The 22,836-nt window shown below is 40.2% G+C and overlaps 1 protein-coding gene and 1 pseudogene across 1 annotated transcript in view; both read left to right on the top strand.

Moving 5' to 3' along the window:
• The window catches only part of KCNMB2 (potassium calcium-activated channel subfamily M regulatory beta subunit 2), a 247,316-nt gene that overhangs the window by 106,695 nt on the left and 117,785 nt on the right, over positions 1–22,836 (top strand). The gene's annotated exons all lie outside the window — the stretch shown is intronic.
• Positions 9,222–9,777, top strand: LOC131756817 (nucleolar protein 56 pseudogene; annotated as a pseudogene).

The following is a 22,836-nucleotide window of genomic DNA, read 5'->3' on the forward strand; positions in this document are numbered from 1 at the left end:
TCCTGCTAAAGGAGCTTTGCAAAGCAATGAGCTAAAGATGTTTTTAACACTTCAAATAGCGAAGTCAGTTCATCCATGAAGCATTAACCCTGGAATTCTGTGCGTGTTTCCAGAATAGAGGACAGAACCAATGTGACAACTGCCAGGTGAAAATCACAGAAGCATATTATGCAATTTGATTTCAAGGCAGAATGTTCTAAATCCTCAGGTTGCCAGCCAGGCAAAACATCTGTGAAGAATAAACCCACACTTAGACATGGAGGTCCCTCAGATTTAAATATTTGGATGAATATTATGAACTCTGAAAGTTAAAGCCCTCAACATGTTCCTAAAAACTATCATTCTTAAAAGTTTAAGTTTCTCCAAATAGCAATATTAGTTGTTTGATGTAAATTTCACAGAATCTTGAAACATTAGATCTAGGATATTCATGAGACATGAATGATGTCTCATGAATGATGAAACTCCCTTCGTTTATAGTAAAGCAATTGAAACTTAGAGGAACATAATTTGTCTAAGCTCACCCAATTAGCTAATATCAGAGCCAATATGTGGTCCCAAGTTGGTCAGTCCCTAGGTTCCATAGCTCAACTGATCTGCACACTCAGAGCCACATGGGCTTTGTGAGTGAGCTACTCAATTTCTGTTGGAATGAGTAATTCCTATTTCATAGGGAAGTTATGTTAATTAACTGAGACAGTGGATGCAGCACATGGCCCATCATAGTACTATATAAATGGTAGCTGCTGCTATCATCATTATCATTACCGTTATTATCCACTGTACAATTTAAGTCTCACACAATTTCCTGTCATGAGTAAGTCTGGTTGTATTTTTAGGAGACCCCTTCTGAGCATGGGTGGAGCCTGGAATTGATGTTTCCATCAATTAGCTAGGGTTCCAGCAGGTCTGGCACTAGTCTCTTACCATGCTGCAGCCTTCCTTCTAGCCTACATGAGAGCCTTATGGCCATGAGAATGAGCATAGCTTTTGAATCAGAGAGTTCTGAGTCTTGATCCAGTTCTGTCACTTATTTTACTGAGCCTCAGTTTTCTCCTTTCTTAAGTGAAGAAAATAGTACCTGTATTACATTTGTAGAGAAGACTAAACAAAATAATATAGTGATGTCACCAATATGGCAAAATAGATCATTCCTACCTTCACTCCCTATCACAAGAACAACTAACAACTGTTCAAGAACAAGACACCACTGAGAGAAACCTCAACACAGGGGTGAGGGTGTAGCACCCCCCTGCACCGCAGAGACCAAGAGAGACTATATTAGAAGGGTAAGAGAAGCAGCTACACATTGACTGCATTGCCCCTCCCCCAGGCCAGCACAGCACCACATGGAGAGATCTCCCCTGAGCCTCTGGTTCCTCCAGTGGAAAAAGAGAACCCAGGGGACAACCAGCATCAGGGTCACTTTGTGGGAGCCCCTACTCTGATTTTACACCATAGGGATTGCAAAGAATCTTCAGGCTCAATCTCTGGGAATCTGACTATGACGGAGAAGCAGGGAGGGGCTTGCAACAAACAACACAGGGATCTTGGCAGACTGAGTTCGCACCTGCAGTGCCCAAGTAGTGATCCCAATCAGTGACTCTGCTCATCTGCAGAACCAAATCCGGGGCACACTCTGACCAGGGAACTTGGCAGGATGCTGATCTGCCTTATTCAGATCCTCAAATGAGGAGTTTTGCCAGCCCTAGAGCCTGGTTTACTCATGTCCAGGCAAAGGAGCTGAGACACAGCCCCATCCACTGTGGAGAATGTCTTCTGGCCCCTTATGACCAGAAGGGCTGATGCCAAGTCCTAGAAGCTGTGTGGCCCAGTGGTGCTCCAGCCAGCAGGTGGTCAGGCAGAGCTGGCTGCCCCCAGAGCAAAGCCAGTACCAAGCATGGAGGGTTCACATGCTATGCACAGGATTAATTCATACCCAAGGCTTAATGTAGCTCCTGGAAACTTTCCCAACCAAAGAGCCATTTGGAAACTGAGAGCAGCCTAGAGCAGCCCCTACCCTTCGTGCCCTGGCAGAGGAGCTGAGATATAGTCCCACCGCTGTGAAGAATGTCTTCAGGCCCCATCTGACCAGAAGGGCTGGTGGCAACTCCCAGAAGTTGTGCAGCCAAGTGGTTTTCAAGACAAGAGAAAGGCAGGAAAGCTTATAGTTTGCAAAGAAAAGCCAGTGGCCCTGTTCAACCAGGGAACCTGGGGTGTGGGTCAGCTTGAGTTAAGACAACAAAGAGCTTTACAGGCTTTAGAGTTGCTTCCCCTACTGTGCTCAGGCAGGGAATTTGTAGCCCCACTCATTGCTGAATACAGCCTTCAGCCTGTTTGACCAGGGAACCTAACCAGAACACACAGGAAACTGTGTAGCACATTCAACAGCCCTACATACAGTGGCACTTGAACAGAGAGCACAGTCCATGGCTTCCCCCATCTGCAGAGCAAAATCAGTGGCCTCACCTGACCAGGGAATTCAGTGCACATTCAGGTCCAATTTGGTTCCCCAAACAATGAGCTGTACAGGACCTGGGTCCTGTCCTGCTGCCCTGCCAGGGCAGGGAAGCTAATTCATACCCCAACTGCTACTGAATATAGTACCAGTCCCAGCCATCTAGTAAGCCTGGCCAGAGTCCAGACAGCTGCAGAGCCCATTGTCCATCCTGACTTGGGTAGGGAACCAAGCCAGCAATCCTATCCAATTCCTCTCAGCCAGAGGCACACTCCCCTCATCCCTGTCCTCAGAGTTCAAACAGTTGCCTCCCCTCAAAATAGACCATAATAGCAGGTCCCACCTGCCCAAGGACATTACCAACAGACACACACAGTAACCCAAACTGAACTGACTGGTGAAGAACTGTCTCTGCCAAAGCAAATGTGCAAAGTCTGGAAGAGGAGCCCGATTTATCAAATGCACAGGTACCAATGGAAGGAATTAAGGATCACAAAAAATCAGGTAAATATGACACCACCAAAGAAACTAATAAAGCTCCACTAACTGACCCTAAAGAAATGATCTATGAACTGTTAGACAAAAAATTTAGAATAATTCTCTTAAGGAAGTTTAGTAAACTACAATAAAACACAGACAACTAAATGAAATCAGGAAAACAATGTATGAACAAAATGAAAGTTTGACAAGAAAAGAGCAACCATCAAAAACAAACAGAAAACAAAAACAAAAAAACCCAGAAATCCTGGAGTTGAAAAATACAATACCTGAACTGAAGAATTTAACAGAGGGTTTCAAAAGTAGATTTGAAAATGCAAAAGAAAGAATCAGTGACCTGGAGGATAGGAATTAGAAATTACCCAAAGGAGCAAAAAGAAAAAAGAGTATAAATGAGTAAAGGAAGACTATGGGAATTATGGGTCACAATGCAAAGAAACAAGATTCACATTATGGGAATTCCAGAAGGAAAAGAGAAAGAGAAAGGAACAGGAAGTATATTTAAAACAATAATGGCTGAAAACTTCCCAAACCTGGAGAGAGAAATAGACATCCATATACACAAGACCCAAAAGATGACAAATAGGCTGAACCCAAATAAGACTACGTTGAGACACATTATAATTTGTCAAAATTCAAGGACAAAATAAGAATTTTAGGAGCGGCCAGAGAAAAGAGAGAAGTTACATAAAAGGGACCCCCCCATACAACTATCAGAGAATTCTCAACAGAAATTTTTCAGTCCAGGAAAGAATTAAATGGCGTAATCAAATATTGAAAGAAAATAACAGTCAACCAAGAATTCCATAACCAGTGAAGCTGTCCTTCAGAAAGGAAGCAGCAATAAAAACTTTCCCGAGCAAACAAAGGCTGAGGGAGCTCATGACCACCAGACCTACATTACAAGGAATGCTAAATGGAGTCCTTTGAAAGAAAGTAAAAGAACACTAATTAATATTATAAAAAACATAAAAAGGTAACATAAATCTCACTGGCAAGTGTAAGTATATAGTCATAGTTAGATTCTACAATATAGTAACAGTGGTGTATAATTCACTTAAAATCTAGTTTAAAAGTTAAAAAAAAAAGAACATAGCAGGAGTAATCATAACTGCAATAATCTGTTATTAGTTACATAATATTTTTTAAAAACATGTAAATTATAACAGCAATTAGCTAAAATGTAAGGGAGAGGAGAAGGAAAAGTGTAAAGTTCACAAATTCTATTAAAGTTAAGTTGTTATCAGTTTAAAATAGGGTTTTATAAGTTTAAGATATTTTATGTAAGCTTCATGGTAACCACAAGGGAAAATCCTGTAGTAATTACAAGAAGAACACAGTAAAGAAGTCGAAGCATACTGATACCAAAAGACATCAAAACACATGCAAAAAAGACAGCAGGATAAGGAACAAAGAGCAATGAATCTATAAAACAACCAGAACAATTAACAAAATGGCAATAGTAAGTCCTTACCTATCAATAATTACTTTAAATGGATAATGGATTAAATTCTCCAATTACAAAACACAGAATGACTGGATGTGTATTAAAACCAGATCCAACAATACGCTGCCCACAGGAGAGTCATTTTAGCCTTAAAGATATTCATAGACTGAGAGTGAAGGGATGGAAAAAGACCTTTCAAACAAATGGTAATCAAAAAATAAAATAAAATAAAGCAGGGGTAGCTATACTTATATCATACAAAATATACTCTAAACTAAAACTGATTTTAAAAAAAGACAAAGAAGGTCATTATATAATGATAAAGGGTCAATATATCAAGAATATATAACAATTATAAATATTTATGCACCCAACAGCAGAGCATCTAAATATATTAAGGCAAAAACAGAGCTAAAAGGAGAAAAAAAACAATAATACAGTAATGGTTGAGAACTTTAACACACCATTCTCAACAACAGATAGATCATCTAACAGAGAATCAAAAAGGAAAGAGCAGATCTGAACCACACTATAGACCAATGGACCTAACAGACACACAGAGAACACTTTATCCAACAACAGCAGAAACATCCTTCTCAAGCACACATGAAACATTTTCTAAGATAGACTATATGTTAGGCCACAGAATAAGTCTTAGCAAATTCAAGAAGACTGAAATCATACCAAATATCTTCTCTGACCACAATGGCATGAAACTAGAAATCCACAACAAGAAGAAAACTAGAAATTTCACAAACATGTGGAAATTAAACAACACTCTCCTAAACAACCAGTGGATCAAAGAAGAAATTAAAAGAGAAATAAAAAGTTTTTTGAGACAAATGAAAATGGAAATACAGCATGCCAAAACATATGAGATGCAGCAAAAGCAGTCTTAACAGGGAAATTCACAGCAATAAATGCCTATATTAAGAAGCAAGAAAAATCCGAAATAAACAACCTAACTCTATGTCTTAAGGAACTGGAAAAATAAGAACAAACTGAGCCCAAAATTAGCAATAGAAAGTAACTAATAAAGATTAGAGCAGAAATAAATGAAATAGAGAACAGAAAAACAATAGAAAAGACAGTCTCTTCAATAAATAGTGCTGGGATAATTGGATATTCACATATGAAAGAATGAAACTGGATCTGTATCTTATACCACTCACAAAAAGTAACTCAAAATGGATTCAAGACTTAAATGTAAGACCTGAAACCATGAAACTTCTAGAAGAAAACATAGGAATAAATTTCCTCGACATGGGTCTTGGTAGTAATTTTTTGGATATGACACCTAAAGGACAAGCAACAAAATCGAAAATAAGCAAGTGGGACTACATCAAACTAAAAAGCTTCTGCATAACAAAAGAAACCAAATACAAAATGAAAAAAATGCCAGAATGGGAAAAAATATTTGAAAACCAAATACCTGATAAGGAATTAATATTCAAAATATATAATAAACTGACACAATTCAAGAGCAAATAATAACCCAATTAAAAATGGGTATAGGATCTGAAGAGACATGTCTTCAAAGAAGATATACAAAAGGCCAACAGGTACATGAAAAGATGCTCAATATCACTAGTCATTAGGGAAATACAAATTAAAAGCACAATGAGATATCACCTCACACCTGTTAGAATGTCTATCATCAAAAAGGCAAGAATTAACAAACTCTGCTGTGGATGTGGAGAAAAGGAAATGCTTGTGCACTATTAGTGGGATTGTAAATAGGTGCAGTCACTATGGAATACAGTATGGAGGATCTTCAAAAAATTAAAAATAGAATTACCATATGATTCAGCAATTCCACTTCTGGGAATATATCCAAAGGAAACAAAAACACTAACTTGAAGAGATACCTGCACCCCATGTTCATAGCAGCATTATTTACAATAGCCAAGACATGGAAACAACCTAAGTATTCATTGGTGGATGAGTGGATAAAGAAATTATTCAGCCATAAAAGTCAAGGAAATCCTACCATTTACAGCAACATGGATGGACTCTGAAGCCATTATACTAAGTGAAATAAGTCAGACAGAGAAAGACAAATACTGTATGATCTCACTTATATGTGAGGTCTACAAAACAAAAACAAAAAACAATCCAAACTCATAAAGAAAGGGACCAGACTTGTAGTTATCAGTGGCAGAGGGTTGGGGGAGGGAGAATTGCAGGAAGGTGGTCAAAAGATACAAACCGCCACTTATAAGGTAAATAAGTACTAGGGATGTAGTGTATAACATGATGACTATAGCTAACACTGATGTATGATAGATAGGAAAGTTGTTGCAAGTAAATTCTAAGTGTTATCACAAAGAGAATTTTTTTTCTTTTTTCTTTCTTCTTCCTTTTCTTTTTTATTGTATCTGTATGAGAATATGGATATTTGCTGAACCTACTGTGGTAATCATTTCACAGTATATATATATAAATCAAACCAACATGCTGTATGCCTTAAACATACATAGTGATGCATGTCAATTATTTCTCAATAAGACTGAGGCCAAAAAACGAAAATAATATTGTGTGCAAAATGCTTAGTAAAGCAGCTGACAATGGTGGGCACTCAATTAAAGCACCATTATTTTTATTATTATGGACATTCCCTATCACTGTAATAAGACTTCTGTCTTGGGTTCTGAACTTTTACCATCATGACTGGAGCTCTGACATGAAGACTGGTCCACTTGGCTGAGACTAAGCTCTCACCAGGGCCCTTTCCCAAGAAGGACAGTGTAGAACCAGGAAACAGCTACCCACTTGACTCTGAGAGTAATAAAAGCTTGTAAATTCTAGCAGCCAAGTCTCTCACAGCTGACAAAACTCTCTCTTCTTGGCCAACACAGTAGTAATAGTTTCTTAGTCCGTTCAGGCTACTATAACAAAATATCGTAGACTGGGTGGCTTATAAACAACAAAAAGTTATTTCCCTCAGTTGGAGAGGCTGGCAGTCTGAGACCAGGGTGCCAGCATGGTCAAGGGAGGGCCCTCTTCTGGGCTGCAGACTTGTTGTGTCCTCACACGGCAGAAGGGTCTAGGGAAATCTCCACAGCCTCTTTGATAAGGGCACTAATCCCAATTTTTTTAAATCTAAACTTTAATTGTTATGTCACATTATTTAAAAATTACTCAAAATGAACTACAGAAATAAATGAGAAATCTGAAACTGTAAAACTTCTAAAAGAAATCATAGGGAAAAGTTAGAGACCTTGAGTTTGGCAAAGTTTTTTAAACTATACTATAAAAAACAAAATAAATAGACCATTAAATTTGGCTCATTCAAATAAAAACAAATTGTTCTTCAAATATTGTTGTTCTCAAAAGAAAGGCAAGGGTTAGATTGAGACAAAACATTTGCAGAAGCTATACTGGACAAAGGATTTGTATCCAGAATATAAAAAGAACTTTACAAGTTTATAAGAATGCAAATAACCAGATCTAAAAGTAACAAGCTATTTAAACAGATATTTCAAAAAAGGAAGATGTACAGATGACAAATAAGCACAAAGATGCTCAACCTCTTTAGTCTTCAGGTAAATGTAAATTAAAAACACCATAAGATACCAACACACTCTCACTAAAATGACTAAAATTATAAAGACTGACCATATTAAATGTTTGTGAGGATGTGGAACAAGTAGAACTTTGATACACTACTTGTGGGAATGTAAAATACAGCTATTCAGGGAATAATCTTAACAGTTTCTTAAAAAGTTTCATGTATATCTGCTATTCCATTGTTAAGTATTTACCCAAGAGAAATGAAAGCACATTCCTGACCAAAGAATTGCACATGAATGCTCATAGACACTTTTTGTAATATACAAAAACTGGAAACAAACTAAATGTCCAACAACAGATAAAAACCAAATTTATGTATATCCATGAAATGGAACATTACTCAACAAGAAAAATGTATGCATAATTAACACAAACAATAACTTGATGGACCACAAAATGATTGTGAGTGAAAATAGCCACACTAAAAAGATTACATTCAGTAAGATTTCACTTATATAACATTTGAGAATTTTATAGAGCTAATCTATAGTGACAGAAAGGATGTCACTGGTGTCAGGCTTTGGCAATGCATGGACTAATCCCAATCTTAAGGGTAGAGCCCTCATGACCTAACCACCTCCCAAATGCCCCACTTTCTGATATCACCACCTTAGGGATTAGATTTCAACATATGAATTTGGGGGGTGGGGACACACAGACCACACCACAGTTATTATCTACTCTGTAGCAGGTTAAGTGTTAAGTATCTTTCTTACATAATCACTAATTCTCTAATAGAACCCATGAGCTAGTTCGATGAATCCCATTTTACAGATGAGCAAACCGAGGCTCAGAGAAGTTAAAACGATTGCTCAGGGCCACAGAGGTAGTAAATGGCAGGGCCAAGACTCCAAAATCTGCTCACTTGTCATTAGGCCCTGTTGCCTCCTATATATAGTGCCTGACACTCGCAGATCAAGTCACACCCATTCCCAGCATCTTGCACTCCCTAGACTGAGGCCTCCATGAGATCCATTATAATAACCTGATTCCTCAGACAGATCCTTCCATCTCCCTCTAACAGCATTACATTGTCCCCCCAAGGTATTATGAACTTACAGATCTCTATATCAGGGGTTAGCCATCGTTTTCTGTAAAGAACCAGACACTAAATATTTTAAGCTTTGTGGGCTATACAGCCTCTGTTGCAACCACTCTACTCTGCTTCTGCAGTGTACAAGCAGACACTCCTTGTGGCTATCCTTCTATAAGACTGGAGAGATTCCATGAAAGAATCTGGATGTCATGAAAGAGGCAATGTTTCAGGCAGAGGAAGCAGCTGCTGAGATTACTAGGAAGCTGGAGAAACAGGAGAAGAAACGCTTGAAGAAGGAAAAGAAATAGCTGGCTGCAACTGCCCTGGCTTCTTCAGAAAATAGCAGTAGTACTCCGGAGAAGTGTGAGGAGACAGATGAAAAGACCCAAAAAGAAGAAGAAGCAAAAGCCCCAGGAGGCTCTTCAGGAGAATGGAAAACCCATCTGTCTCCTTCTCCAAACCCAAGAAAAAGAAAACTTTTTCCAAGGAGGATCTGGTTAGTAGTGATATTGAAGAGACAGCTGGCAGTAGAAGTCTTCCCAAGAGGAAGAATCTTTCCCCAAAGAGGAACCAGTTAGTGACCCTGAAGAGTCAGGAAACAAGAGCATCTCCAATAAAAAGAGGAAATTCTCTTCCAAGGAGGAGCCACTCAGCAGATGACCTGAAGAGGCTGCTGCCAAGCAAGAGCAGCAGCTCCAAGAAAAAAAAAAAAAAAGCTCCAAAAGCTGTCCCAGGAAAATCAGTTATGCCCCTAGTGGGGCATAACTTGCAGAGATATTTCCCAACCCATCCCCTATAGCCCAATAAAAATAAAAACAAATCCACAAGGAAAAAAAAAAGTAACTTGGTCTTCCAGCATATCAGGTAGGTATTACTGTGTATAACACCACCTCAAAATATAGTGGTTTAAAAACAATAGTTATTTGTTCCCAGTTCTTTGGGTCAGTGATTTGGGCTCCGCTGAGATGGTTCACCTCTGCCCTGTGCGGTGTTGGCTGGGCTCACTTATATATATATATATATATATATATATATATATATATATATATATATATATATATATATATATATATATATATATCTAGGAGGGCTGGGACAGCAGGGCCTCTCTCGATGTGGTCCATGTGGTCTCTCATCTTCAAGGAGGCTAGCCCAGACTTCTTCACTTAGTAACAAAAGGGTTCTCAGTGAGCAGCCACAAAAGGAAAGCTTCAATGAGTAAGCAGTCTTCCAACCTCTTTTAATGTCACATTGCTGATGTTCCAAGCCTAAGGTCAATACAGGATAGAACTCAACAAGGCTATGCACACAAGAGGCATGATTCCTTGAGAGTCATTACTGTAATACGTTACCTTACACATGTAAATGACTGTTCTGTGTGAATCTAAGACATTGTAAATTCAGATCCCATGCTCTTAATCACCCCACCACACCTGCCTTCAAGAAAATTCCCCCTAATATTTTCTAGATGATGTCAGTTTCTTTATTAATTCTTAAGCTGCCACCTCCTGAAACATGAAGACATTGCTGATCTCATCTCCAAGTGATTTCTTTCTGACTTAGAGCTACCATGAACCTCACTGTAAGTTTCACAAAGTAGAGATTAAAGACAGATTATTTTTTACTCCTTAAGTCATTCATATTATTAGAAAGTGAATTTAACATAATTGCTCTCTAGGGACCTAGCTCATACCAAAAGTGGCATCAGTGCATTGAAAGACAACAGTATTACCTCACTTTGTATAACACTTTAACTGTCAACACAGGACTTTCAGAGAGAAAGTACATTTGGGCTTTCCCTATGGGCATCTGGAAATGCTAGCAATATGGGAGGAGGGTCAAGTTTGGAAAGCCACTCTGAAGATAGGGTATGGAGAACTTTATATGTCACACTAAGGAGTTGGGGAACTTTAATGGGAGTAAAGAATGGATGACATAATCAGATTGGTATTTTAGGAAGATCTCTCAGACAACAGAGGGGAGGATGGATCCAAGTTAGCAGAGACAAGCAAGGAGACCAATTGAGAGGCTTTTACAGTAGTCTGGATGAACGCCTGTAAAAACCCAGGTGACAAGTCCAGGTGACAGAGGGGATTGCTCTGATGTCAGACAACCCAGCCATATACTCCTGTTTGCTGCAGGATGTGTTTTTTTCCCTTTCATCAAGAATGGCTGAATAATAGAATCATGGCAGTGAGGTAGAGAGATAGAATACAGAGATTGGTCTGTTTGCTCTTAACTATCAGGGATCCTCTGTACCCAGAGGATTATGAAAGGACTCCCCATACCCTGAAATTTATGTCCTCCACTGCCCTTAATATAAATCTCCCACAGTTAAAAGAAAAAAAAGAAAGAAAGAAATTGCATTGTCATGTAAACAATAGTGGCATCCTTCTTAGAGAAAATAATGGAAGAAAATTAATGTAGCGTTAGATTAAGCTCTATTAGTATAATTATACAATGGCTGTCCTAAAGAGATATGTCACGCAGACGATCTTTATTGTCACAAAGGACAATCTATACAAAAGAACAAAGGAAATAATTTTAATAAAACATTTTGCCCTGAGCAAGAAATGTGCTTCATGTATCATACATGAGAAAGGATAGTTTGATATAAAATGGAACTGTGACCTTGCCTCTAAGAGTCCTCATTACTTAATGCCATTGAAAGTAAATTAATGGACTCCCAAAAGGTGTAAAATTCATTCTGCTTTGTGGCAATTGTTTGCTGACAGAAGAGTTTAAGAGGGATATTTTCATGTGATTATTTAAACAAAGATCTTCAAGGAATTCTCAGCAACCTTTCAAGTTTCACCTAAGGGCATTATAAAAGGACTCATGTGAGAGGGAAGACCCACCTTTGAAAGAGTTTATTAACAAGAGAAGATGGGTTCATATGCCACCGGCAAATTCAACAATTTGTGCTTTCAAATATAGCTAGAGCTATTTTATTTTAGATTTCTCTAATCAAATCCGACATTTGTTTTTTTTTTTAAAAAAAAGCTGAGTTGTGAGCTGGCAACCCAGGAGGTGAATTGATTTCTTTAAAGTTTTGATCTGTACTTCATCAAGTCTGAACACCTTGTGTGACATTAAAGATCTTTATTATATACGTCTCCTTATCTTGTTTCCTGTCAGTCAAAACCACATACTCATATAGCTGCCTACCTTATCTTTACAAGCCACTTTACAGTTTATAAATCGCCTTTACATCTCATTAGATGTGCTCAATGACATTGAGGTTAGGCAGGACAAATATTGGTATTATCATTTGACTATGAGCAATTTTAGCTTCAAAGTATCTAAGTGACTTGCTTAGTATCAGGAACTTAATCTGATTGCTAGCAATAGAGCAACAAACAAGACAGGCAATGTTCTTGCCCTCAGGGTGTTTGGCTTCTAGAGTGAGAGTACATATAAATATATACATAAATATGTAATATAATGTCAGAAGAATAAAAAAATAGCAAGACTGTGACCACATGAGTCATCTGTCTCAGATCTGAGCTGTCCTGGCACAATTTCTAGTATGACTCCAGCTAATCCAACTGCCCAGGGGGCAGCTGTGTAAACCTCTACATTTTAGCCCTACTTGTCTATTCAACATAGATGTTCATGTGTCATCAGGGAGCTGCAGACCAGGGAAGTAGATGCCAGTGTTCCAGAAGGATTACTTAAAATGTGGCTTGTGAACACCAGAGAATGGCAATTACGAGGCACCGGCATAGTTCACTGAGAACAAGTCAGACAAGCCAGATCCACAGTACTTCCATTTGCAACAAGGTCATGGAAGGGGTAAGTGGAGATGAAACTAGAGACATACTGTGTCTGCATTGTAAGACCCCCACCAAAGTCTTACAGGAATTTTTTTTTAGGAATCAGGTTGACCATAAACATGTAAATGAATATTTCATGGAGACCTTTAGTGAAATAAACATGTAAACGGAACATCTTTGCAAAGAAATGTGGCCTGCATGGCAATATAGTTAGGTGGATTTAAAATTAGCTAAGTAAACCTACCTAAAAGTCATGGTCCTTTGCTCAACTCACAGGAGGGCTGCACAAGAGAAGGCTTCACTCCTTGATCATAGTCAGTATTCTCAGCAATTATTTAAATGAGAATGTCAACATAAATCACATGAAAAAAGGCTGCCAGGGAAAGCTTATGTATCAATACATGTTGAAAGGAAATAATCAGAATCTTATTTCACTGCTAAGTGGAGACTGTCACTCAGTTCCAAAACATGCTCCAAAACACCAGGAGGAAGGTACTGTGAGGAATGCTGACGCAAGGCATAACCCCTGCCCTCCGGGGGCTCCTGTGAGCACCCACTGCTGTCCACTGCTGTCCCCACTACCACCCTGTCATGGGCTGAATTGTGTCCTCCCCAAAATTTATATGCTGAAGTTCTAACCCCCAGTACCTCAGAATGTGACCGTATTTGAAAACAGAATCTTTAGAGATAATCACACTAAAATAAGGTCATTTGGGTGGGCCCTAATCCAATCTGACTGGCATCCTTGTAATATGAGGAAATTAGGGCACAGACACACACAGGGAAGATGTGAAGACACTTAGAAGATGACTATCTACAAGACAAGGAGAGAGACCTTAAAAGAAAAAACCCTGCCAACACCTTGATTTCAGGCTTCTAGCTTCCAGAATTGTAAGAAAGTAAATTTCTCATAATTGTTTAAGCCACCCCATCTGTGGTACTTCGTTATGGCAGCTCTGGAAAACTAGATACAAAACCTCTGTCAGAACCTCCACCATTCCAGGCCTCTGCCCCCCAAAGCCTCACTCCTGAATATCAACTTTCCTACCCAAACTTCCATTCCTCTCCCTTCCCCAGGGTTTCTGCTCCCCCAGGCTGACAGAGCAGTAGCCTCCTGGGAAATAATTACTGTGAGGATTATCAAGAAAGAAGTGTCCTCTTTTGCCCCTGGGAGCTTTTAAGGAAGCAAAGAATATATCTGCTTTCGTGTAAAATCAGTATTACGCAATATTACAATATTAGTTATGCTGGGGTCAGCTGACTTATAAACAGCCATAACATAACCCATTTAGAAAACAAAGGTCTTCCTTTGAATTTGCAAACACAGTTGTCTATCCGTTCACTCAACGTGTATTTACTAAGCCCTTTCTCTGCATCAAGTCCTCTACTAGTTCTTTTCACATTGATCGTGTCATAGACGAAGTGTGAGGGCACGTCAAGAGGAAATGGGAAGTTGTTCAGAGGGTCAAAGGCACAGAAGGGTCCACAGCATCTTCAAAGAAGGGAAAGAAGTTTGCCACAGCTGGAGTAAAATGTGTATTGGATACAGGAGCAGGAGATGAAGTCAAGAGATAGATTGGGGTGCTGTATAAGCATTTTTTTCTGCCACACTAAGGGGTTTTGGAGCCCATTCTGTGCATAATGGAGAATCAATAGATGTTTTTAAAGGAGCACAAGATGTGATTATCTTTAAAATTATAATCCTAGAAGAAGTGAGGTGAGATGGAGGTAGGGAAGGAGAAGTGTCAGGGGGCTAAGTTCACAAGTTCTTTAGAGACCTGAAATAATGAATCTCATTACTATGAGGTCCTAAAGTTATGAATCTGTGCATTGATCTAATAGAATTGCTCAAGTGTGTGCATATGAACCACAACTCCTACATACATATGTGTGGACATTTTGCATACTTATAAGCTGACCCAAACTTAATTCAGTCATCAGCACTAAAAATAAAGCTATTGGGCTTCCCTGGTGGAGCAGTGGTTGAGAGTCCGCCTGCCTATGCAGGGGACACGGGTTTGTGCCCCGGTCCGGGAAGATCCCACATGCTGCGGAGCGACTGGGCCCGTGAGCCATGGCCGCTAAGCCTGCGCGTCCGGAGCCTGTGCTCCGCAAGGGGAGAGGCCACAACAGTGAGAGGCATGCGTACCGCAAAAAAATAAATAAATAAAATTAAATTAAAATAAAGCTATTATTGCTTTTAGTAAATTACTGCAATTGTCCATGCCTTCTATTCTTCAGTAGCAAGTGATTATAACATTAAACAGTTTATATATTATGTGATTTTTTTAAATGCTTAAGACTTTATAAAATGGCACATTTCCATTACCAAGTCACAGGGGCAGAAGGTTCATTTTTCCTTAGTAATGAAGCTCTCATCTCAAGAGGCCCAATTCATAAAAAGACATTTACATAGCTTAGTGGATTTTTTCTCTTTCTCCTGCTTTTTATGTGAGGAAAGGAGGAATAGGGGAGGAATCTAAGTCAAATAGAAAATTAAAGCCAAGGCAAAAATAAAATGAAAATCCTTAATGACTGGTGTAGTGAATTGGGTGGGTGGTGTCGTAGGAAAAAAAGAAATCACACGGGCTTGTAGGAAAACCCTCTTTCAAGCAAAAAAGGAAAATGGATGGTCACGTGACCCACAGGGGAATTCAGACTGCTTCTTATTTTATAAATAGCAGCTGCCACCTTTTGTTGCATTCCTAAAATAGCTTGCATGTCCTTAACAGAAGACAACAGATAAGTGAAGTGTATCATGGCAGCTTTTCTCAATGAAAATAATTAACCTTCAAAAAAGAAAAAAGAGAGGAGAGGAGGGAAGGAGGGGGAAGAGTGTGGAGGTTGTGAAGGTAATAACAAACAACATTAAAACAGGAATCCTAGTTCAAGCCAGGGATGTCATGGATGACTGCAGTGACCATGCAGGGTGGAGTTTAGTCATGGGGACAGTATTGTAATTCAACAAATGTAGCTGAGCCGTCACTGTGTGCAAAATTCTACACAATTCAGAGATGAATGAGAGGCAATTCCTGCCTTCCAGGGACTCATCATTGGCAATTCCTGCCTTCCAGGGACTCACGAGTGATTATGCAAGAATATCAACACTTATAATACAAGACAGGATATGAGATACATCATGAGACACAAAATCATGGGTCTCTAGGAGTCAGCGGTAAAAAAGAAACACTTGGATGATTTGGAAAAGCATCATGGAAGGGGTCATAGATGAGTCCCTTCCTACTTAGAGGATGAGTAGGATTTTAATACAGAAGATGAAGGGGGTGAGCAGTAGAGGAAGGCAATATCCCAAGCAGAGGGTAAAGGAAGAAGAGGCAGCAAACCACAGAGATAAGGGAAAGAAAGCAGTACAGCCAAGAAAAGTTTTATTTGTAGGTGGCCAGAGTAGGTTTTTGCTGATTTTTTAGATTAGAAAAAAAAAAAAAAAAATTGCTAATTTGAGGGAGAAGAATGAAGCTGAGTTTTCCCACCGGAAAGTTAAGTATGAAATGGGCATCCACCCTCCTCCATCCCCACACACGGAGCCAGAAGCATCACTACTGCCAATACACACTAATTTGGCAAAGAAAAAGAAAATCAATCTCCAAGAGATTCTCAAAGCAGCCTTTAAACTCCTTCCCCCTCCCCTTGGAATTCTCAAGGGCAGAATAATTCTCTGTTGGTGGGGAAAAGGGCTGTGCTATGCAAGGTAGGATGTCGATGTCTAACAGCACCCCCGGGCTCTACACACTGCATATGAACACTAGTGGTGACAGTCAAAGCACTTCCTAAGGGAGCGGGGACTAAAGAAGTGAGTGACATTAAATAAAATAAAGGAAAAGTTTTAAACTAGAAGATTCCTTAGAGGTATAATGACAACAACAACAACTAACATTTTTAGTGGTACATGCCAGTGTTTTAAAGTCTTTATTGTATTGATGTTAGGTGGATTTAAAATTAGCTGAATAAACCTACCAAGATTGTGGCCCATTGTTCAACGCATGGGAGGGATATACAAAAAGGTCTCAAACCTTATAAAGTAAATAAAATTATTATCCCCATTTTACAGGTGATGAAATTGAGGACCAATGCCATATAGTTTTTAAGCTTTAAATCCAAGATTTGAACCAGATCATCTGACTTCTAGCCAAAAAGTTTAATCTCTCTACTGCATTGCTTCCACTGTAAAGTAGCTAATCTGCTGATTCTGTTAAGTAGGAAGCTGAGGCTTGGGGAGGTGATGTGATTTGCCAAAGGTCACCCACTTGGTGGTAACTGCTCTGTGGCTAAAATCTAGGTCTTCTGACTCATTCTTCCTGAAAGAGTGTTCAAGGTGCTCAAAGAATGTGCACAAAGGAGATTACTTCCTTGTCCTGGGAGACCTGCGTGTAGGAGAGGCTGGAGAGAGTAACAGGTAACAATGTGGAATAGAAAGCATTTTCAGATTCAATCTGATGCCCATATTAAAAGAACTGACTCCTGGAAGTGCACGCACACACACACACACACACACACACACACACACACACACACACACGCAAACAAACAGCCTACAAGGAAACAGAGCACATGGCTGATGTTTGTTTGAACCTGTAGAGATCTAAAGAGATCTAGCAAGAGTCAAAATGCCCGTATCGTTTCTCAAAAACATTTAAACCTGTTGAAAGAAAACGCTGTGATTAAAGTTTCCAATTCAGGGTAATCCCACTAAAATTCCGATCTAAAATATAAGAAGCATTTTCAGTTGCTTTGAGGGTTGACATAGATGTTTTGACTCTCCCTTAATTGTGCAACCTTGTGGCATTTAGAAAGAGAAAGAGGGTCTGATTACACCACCACTGCCCAACCTCTAGAGAGGCGAGCTGCCCACACCTGACAGATGCTCCCATCTGCCAGGCAGAGAAAATGAGTGGTCCAGACTCATTATCTCAGCCTTCAGTGTCTCAGAGCAGCAAGGTCTGAGCTTAGGGAGAAAATACAGAATACAGACTAAAGTGAAATCGATGACCCACAGCATAGTTTTCTGGTCAATCAAAAAATGGGGGGCTTAATGAGCAGAAAAAGGCTACACTGCATGAGAAACTGTATGTTTTAGTCCACTTCACCCTGTTCTGTGTCTGTCCTTGTTTCCCTGAAAACCGAGAGCGAAACAGTTTCTGTGCTTATAAATGAGCATTTATCATATCTGTGTGCTCTGGTTTACTCAACATGTGAGATAATAATGTAATCACTGACAACACAGAGGCAGGAACTAGCAACACAACTTCAACTCATTGGGTAGCTATGGGGACAGAGACACTGCATTTCATGAGCCACATGTTCAAAGGAACACACACTTTTAGCCAAGAGATCTCATGAAGTCTGTTCTACTAACAAAAACCAGAATCATTCTTCTATCATCTCTCAGTGTGCATGTTCCCAGGTCACTGGGGACCAGAGTCAGCCTGCTCCCAATATCCTTCTTCTCTGAAGGACTGTCGCACAATGCTAGGTGATGGGGAATTGTGTCACTCAGGAAATAACCCAGTCAAACATAAAGGTTTATTGCTTTCATGCATCAGTAGTTAAAATTTACTAAGAATTATCTATGCACCAGGACTATACTGAACACTTTACATGTAAAGCCTTATCTTATTAACTCTTCTCCACATCCCTATAAAGAAGTGTTATTGCTGTCCCCATTTTACAGGTGAGGAAATGGGTTTAAGTGTCTCTTCCAGGGATGTATAGCCAATAAGAGAATACAGGTGTGTCAGACTTTAGAATCAGTGTTCTTAACCACTCTATGCTGCACATAACAAATAGCTATTGAGCACCTATACAGCCACTGTGCCGGCCTCTGAGGCTACCGTGAATACTGATATTGTCTTTGTCCTTAAAGAGGTTGTAGTTGGGTTAGGGAAACAGATAAGTAAAATAATGACTGCAATGTAACTGCTTGCCTTGATGAACACAGAGGTTGCTTATCCAAGTGTAGAGGAGAGGCACCTGACATGCACAAAGGTCTGCGCTAACACTGGTGGTATGATTTCATATACCCATAATAACATACCATAGTGAACATTTGATTTCTACATGCTGAGGAAGCTGATAGTGTATTCTAAACTACTGTTTTCCATATCTTCACTTATGTTTGGAGAAGTCTTTAAATTCTTAGCAATATTCACATTGATGAGTGTCCCAAAACCCTGCCCTTTCAGTTTCTGAAACTCCTCTCCTTCAAGGATGTCCACCTTCCTATCTCAGCCACTCACTCCCAGGGTCACACTTCCAGGCAAGTCCTTACCAAAATCTGCAACCCATAATATAAATCTGAAGCATTCCACTGTCTGACCACCACCTCCTGTCCCTTCAGCTCATTTCCTCTTGTACCTTGCCAAAAGCCATTAGTGGCACCAAGATCTACAATCCATTGGTCATGCTGACCTTTCATTGTTTCTTGCCTCCTTCCTGTCCTTATTTCCCCTTCTCTCTTAACCAACTTAAAGTCCACACCCCATTATTTTTCATCATTCCCTTGCATGCATCCTCAATCCCCCTGCCTTCTCATACTTCATCAGACTTAGCAAAATCTCAAGCCTGGTTAAAGTCAGCTCTCCACTTATTCTGCACTTCTACACATGCCATGAAAAGAGTTGGATACAAACACACAACAATGGAAAATAGTCTCACTTTGTATTCACAGCCAAAACCCTCAAGTGGGTCTAAGGGCAAGCATATTAGGTTTCCCTAGCCTATTGCCAAGTATAATATTCTTCTATTGCATATTTTATTATTTCTCATATCTCTAGCCACTACTCCTGCATCTTCACTCTCAGCTCATGATTTGCAGGTCTTCCTGCTTCTACCTTCTCCCGCTATAGTCTATTCCCAACAGAGCATTCAGAATGACCCTGTTAAAGGGCAAGGCAGCTCATGACACTACTCTTCTCAAAACACACCTCTCTCAGAATAGACGCCAAAGTCTTCACGATGGCCTTCCAGACCCTTCACAATCTGGCCATCAGAACCTGACCTCATCTACTGCTCTCTCCTTGCTCAGTCCAGTTCAGCCACAAGGACCTCCCTACTATTCCTAGAGCAGGGAGGGCATGCTCCTGCCTCAGGTCCTCTTTTACCTACTGCTCTCCTTGCCTAGAAAGCTCTTCTCCCAGAATTCCACATGGCTCACTCCCAAATTCCCAGCGAGGCTTTCTGACCACCATAATTATACCTGCAACTCCTGCACTTCCTATCCTCCTTTCCTACCTAATGTTTCCCTAGAACACTCATTATCTTCAACTATAATACATAACTTATGTATTTCCTTTAATAATTGTTACAAAAGAAGGGAAGCTCCAGGAGAGCAGAGATGTGTATTGTTTTGAGTCCTCAGCACCACAGGGCTGGCATATAACAGATATTCAGCAAATATATTTTAAATATGTTGAATGAAGGATAATATAATTTTAAAATATGATTTTGATTTAATTTTAATTCAGTCATCAGCATGTCCTATTATAAAAGCTATTTGTATTTAAAAACCTAGTGAGCCTTTTAATAAGCGTTGGTGAAAAGCCTGGTGTGTTTAAATTACTGAGTACTAAACACCAGCCAAGACTCCTAGAACCTGATGAGGTTTAAAACAATGGAGTTATTCCTCTAAGTTTAATTGAGCTAGGTACCAGCTACCATGTCTCTGAGGGCAATCTAAGGAGACCAAGGTGAAGTCAAGTTTAGAAGGATGAACGGCCAGTTTCCCATCGAGATTGATTTCTGTAGATGTCAGGACTTCTGACACACCTGCTTGGGGTAGAGTCAGGACAAAACCTGAGCAAGGGCAAGCACGGGTAAGTAAAGACTGCAAGTTAGCACTGGCGCACTTTTTCCTTAGGTGTTTAAAAAAAAGTGTCTGCTTTGATAAATATAGAAAATCTTTGATCTTACACATTTTCTTGATAAAGCATGTCTAAAAGTGGGACTATCTGCTCTGCTCTAGACCATTTCTGGGGACAAGAGAACAGTCTCAGTTTTAGGCATACCACGAATAGTAGAGGCCAGAGTATAAACTAGTGAGTCCACAGCATCATTACGAAACAAGGACTAATACTGAAACTTTTAGGTCAAGTGGCTAGAGGAGTTTCTGGCCTCCTGTCAGGCAGGTAGCAGCATGCTGGTTCTCAGGAGCCTCTCCATGTGGAATAACCATAATAATCATAATATCAACCATTTATTAACACATATTATGTGTCAGGTCCATTAAGTACTTTATTATCTCATAAATGTTCAAAACACTTACATATTATTCCCCTTCTAAAGATGAGAATACTGAGACTCAGAGAGGATAAGCAGCTGCCTAAACTCACCAGCTAACATGAGATGGGATCAGTATCCAAACTCAAGTCTCTGATTGTAGGTCAGTGTGAATGCTCCTATACTAGGCTGAAAAGTGGGTTTAGAGAAAGCACTCAAGTCTGTGGGCGGGGAGCAGTTTAGGGGACGCAGGCTGGCATCGTGGCAGGGCTCAGGTCCCAGTAAGGAACTGGAGGTCACCCAGAGCACAAGCCCACCCTGAGAGCCTGAACACAATCAGTGATTCCAGTGACAAGACTAGTTGGGTGAGCACCAATGACCAGGGCTGCAGGCCAATTTTTGACAGACAGAGAGGGGGTCAGACCATGGAGACACAGTTTGCACAAAGATGGATAATGCAGGCGGGGACCTATAGGAGGGCTCCTTCATTGCCCTCTTCTCTCCCTAATACCCAAATTCTGCCTTCGCATCCTCCTCACTATCTGTTTTTCTCCTCCAGTCTCCACCACTGTCTCCAAGCTCACCTCACTGCCTCTGCAAAGAGAGGGTCCTGGGATATTGGATTTGACTGTACCACCTCCCTCCTCCTTAGGAGACCTCTCAGTCTCCCGTGATTTCATCAAATATTCTACCCTAAGCTCCAAGTTTTCCATTAGCACCCAGGTAACAATAACCCGCAAAGAGGCAGAACATAACCCACTTGGGGGTACAGTAACCTCTCACAGCAGGTGCCCTTAAGGCAGTCCCTGAGGCCTGATATACAAATCTGAGGTAGCAGAGTCAATATGCTGATACTCTAAGCAATTTTCTCATGTTTTGCCTGACATTCACTTATTCCTGACCTTTCCAGGCCAGGGAAAGATAATACCTCCCATTTGTTTAGCATTTTACAGGTTACAAAACACTTTCAGCTGCATTACCTCACTAAATCCTCCCAAGAGTATTAGAGGCATTAGTGCCCATGTCAGATGAAGAGATGGAGATTCAGAAAAGGCAAGTGGCGTTCCCTGGTCAGCCTCAGGCAGCAGTTAAGAGCCGGGAGCCAACTGCCCCCTTCACTGCAGCCAAGAGAATGGCTCAACCTGTCACAGAGGAGAAGGCTTCTTAAGCCTAATTTTCGTTTCCTCATGACATAACCGTTGCTCCCATTAGTACAAGGAAAACCAAATGAAACAAGAACAGTTGCCAGAACTCTGGGAGTGGGAAATCAAACTCTCCCAGGCTGACATTAATTCACAATCCTTGGCTCAGGGATTTCTCTCTATCCTCCATTTGTGTGTAGTAGGTTTTTTTGTTTTCTTTTTTTTAACATCTTTATTGGAGTATAATTGCTTTACAATGTTTGTAGTAGTTTTATAAACGATATTGCTTTCCTTGTGTAAAACACTGGAAGCCATAAGAAGAAGATTTATATAAAGGACAACTTTAAACTCTGAACAACAAAAGAAATCACGAGAGAGAGGACAATAAGGATGATATACAAGAAGGCAGGGGGAGGGGGTCACACACAGAAAGCCTGGACCTGCAGGGGAGCTGGGTCAGGGACTTGGCCCTCTCTCTTCTCGGGAAGCAATCTGTATTGGCCCAAATGAAGCACCACCGTCCCCCCTTCCCCCAAGCCCCTGGCCCCACTTGCTTTGTCTTCCTACCGACAGCTCCGAGCTGCATTTCCCAGCTTTCTCCAGACACTCCTGGTCTGTAGTCTATACCCCATGTAGAGAAAAACTGAATTTATCAGAAATTAGCCAAAAAGGCA

The sequence above is a fragment of the Kogia breviceps genome, chromosome 5 (assembly GCF_026419965.1).
Source record: "Kogia breviceps isolate mKogBre1 chromosome 5, mKogBre1 haplotype 1, whole genome shotgun sequence".
NCBI lineage: Eukaryota > Metazoa > Chordata > Mammalia > Artiodactyla > Physeteridae > Kogia > Kogia breviceps.